A 3,227-nucleotide genomic window follows, 5' to 3' on the forward strand; every position below is an offset into this window, starting at 1 on the left:
ATGGCGCCGGAACGAGTCTGCAAGTGGTACAAGTTGGGCTTTCCACCACTATAAGGTGAAACGCTGCAAAATATTTGCAGTTATAGTAGAATGCCCAACTGCCACCACCTCCAGCCTCGTTCTGGTGCCATGACCCGGGATGACCCCGGAAATCCAACATGGCCGCCATAACTGGAGTTAACTCTGTGGATCTGAATAAAGTCAAGTCACGTCAAACATCTTAGAAGGGTCGTGAGAATTTGTCCGCCCTCCTGAAAATCATAGCATCGCCGGTTCCCCAACCACTTCTGAAACATCTTGAATCGCAAGGTCAAGATTCTCACCATTTAGATCCATCCATTTTGAAGATTGTAAGTGGGGACAGAGTACTAAAAATTACTTCGTTATTTTTCAACAAGGCTCGAAAGCGCCTGAGGTAACCGCTAAGCGAACCTTTCGGAAACCGCAAAGTGACCTCATACGATGGAACTTCCAGAATCTTAAACAAAGGGTGCGCTACTTTCAACACTTGAATTTCACAGTAAAACCCGTGAAGATTAGGCAAAAAGCAATTTGAGTTCTAAAAATTACTTCCTTACTTTTCTACAAGGCTCGAAAGCGAATGAAGCTTCGCCTTGGGTAACCGCTAAGCGAACCTTTCGGTAACCGCAAAGTGACCTCATACGATGGAACTTCCAGAATCTTAAACAAAGTGTGCGTTACTTTCAACACTTGAATTTCATAGTAAAACCAGTGGACAGAGAGTAGAAATCATTTGAGTACTAGAAATTACTTCGTTGCTTTTCTGTAAGGCTCTAAAACTATTGGAATAACTGCTAAAGTCGGGGACCCGGACGTTCCTTTTTTTATTCTTTTTTGTCATCGTTGTCTTGATCTTAGACGCTTTTGACGTCAAGATTCCAAAGTGTAATATAATCATAATTACAATGCTAATAAGTATAACTGTTCTTAGTTATAGATAGACAGAAAAATTCACTGCCATCGATAACCAAATCAGTATACGTCATTGTACAACTCCCACTGGCAGTTGAATTAAATTTCTTTTTAGCAAAATTCATTTCGATTCATCTTCTCTTCTGCTTTAGACTGGTGACTCTCTCTTCATATGATAAGACAACTCATAAAGTTTTGTGTCAATCGTTTCTTACGGCTCAAGGCCACAGATAAAAGTTAACTAATGATTATTGCATTTGTTCATATTCTATGTTATAGGCATATGCACCTGTCCCCGAGCACCATCCACCCTAAGTGGGCATGCCTGTACTTGGTGCTGAACGACCACACAAGCAAACACGACTGTCCTTGCACAGTGCACACGGTGTAACAATCCCTGTGTACTTAAGTCATGAAACTTATCTAGCTTGCCTTTACTTTTTTCAGTTTCCTCTGTACACTAAATAGGGCCCCGTAACATGTGAAAAAAAAGTTGGCAAACATACAAAACAATCATAATAAGTTATATCAAAATGTATCAGGTTTATAATTTTTCATTTTACTCTATCAATGAGACAGTACAATGTACAAGTGCATTTCATCCTCAACTGTATTTCATGTAATGATTATTGTCTTACATAAGATTCAAATTGGCAGAATAAAAGAGACAACATGTGTACGAAAATGGCAGGCGGCCTGCGTGGCAGCGCCGTATTGGATGTGTTTGGCGCTTGACTTTGCTGCGCTCGACAGGACGCTCTCTGAGCCTAGCAGTGGAGAACATCAGGGGCTGCAGCTACGCTTTTCACCCAACCTTTCGGCAATCACAGGGGGTTGACTCGGGGAGGAGGTAGACTCTCGACCGAGCGCGAGGCGTCGGGAGAGCCGGTGGAAGAGATGCGGATGTGGCGGAGGCAACACGGAACCAGCCAGATCAGCCGAAACACACTAGGGGGCGATCTATGGACGGGGTGATGCCAAACCGGAAACAGCAACTACTGTACACATCCGAGAGACGACAGGTGTGTGCGTAGGTTTTATAGGGCCAATTTTCTGGGCAATCCTTATTTGTGGTCACACCCCTGGCTATACTTTTCCCTACCATCCATACACTTTAATAAATAGATTTTGTGATCGATACAGCTTATAATGCGAGATATAGCTTTGTATTGAATTACCCGAAGAAATTGCGCACACACGCGTACTTGTGATTGCGCACACACGCTCACTTGTGAAGTTCGACGTAACTTTCAAAGATTCTCTGCAGGGTTGAAGAAGGTGCGACGCGCAAAGTGAGCCGGGATTTGTTTTGATCGCCTCGACCACCTCATTGTTCCCTGACATCGCCTACGGCACCCCCTTCTCGCTACATGTCACGGTATAACGAAATGTTTGAGGTGCTAAAACTTGCTACGGTGTAGACACATCCCTAAAAGGCACATTCATTCATTTCTCCATACGAACTTCTGAATAACATCATGGTAGAAAGTAGCAATGTACTACGTGTATACAGGGTACATTTTGTTAGACCAGTGACAGTTGATCACACCAGCACTACCAGAATCGTGGACTGTTTTGTCCGTTTGTAGCACCCCTTCCCAGTAACCAGTAAGTGGTTTCCGACTGGAGGCTCGTAGTGCCGCCAGCTTTTCCATTACAGTATGTGACTACAGTACAGTACAGTACAGTACTGCAGATACTTTTAAGTTCGCGGATGACGCTACCGCGAACTCAAAACCACCGCAAATACTCCATTTTCCTGCTAACGCGAAAATAAATATCCGCGAACGTAAATGCGTTTATAGTAACTGCCAGCTTTGGTTGCAAAATAAAAATGCAAAACGAAAGTACTAGTATCAAACGTATTGGCCTACTCCCCCTCTCCTCCTGAATGAGATCGTCCATGATACCAAAGTCAAGGTAAGAACAAGACGTGTTTTTTTCTTTCCGTAGGTAAGAATTTCTTCGTAGACATCTTTAACCATCTAGCTGTTATATCCTATGAAGAATACATGTGTATCAGCTAATCGTGAAACAGTCGTATTGCTATATACTAGTATTTGTGCCTAAAATGTTTAGACTACAGTGCCATTTTGGTGATTTCTACTTGAACACCTTGAATCGAAACAACGATGCAACCATCAAAATGGCGACCACTGCCAAGAAAAAATAATTTCATTAGTCAAACAGAACTTATGTAAGATTCACTGAGTCTCACAGGAATATACATTTATTAGTGTCGATACAAATAGACATATCAGCTGTTATTACTTTCGTTTTAGTGAAAACCCAAG

Source organism: Branchiostoma floridae, chromosome 17 (assembly GCF_000003815.2).
Source record: "Branchiostoma floridae strain S238N-H82 chromosome 17, Bfl_VNyyK, whole genome shotgun sequence".
Taxonomy (NCBI): Eukaryota; Metazoa; Chordata; class Leptocardii; order Amphioxiformes; family Branchiostomatidae; genus Branchiostoma; species Branchiostoma floridae.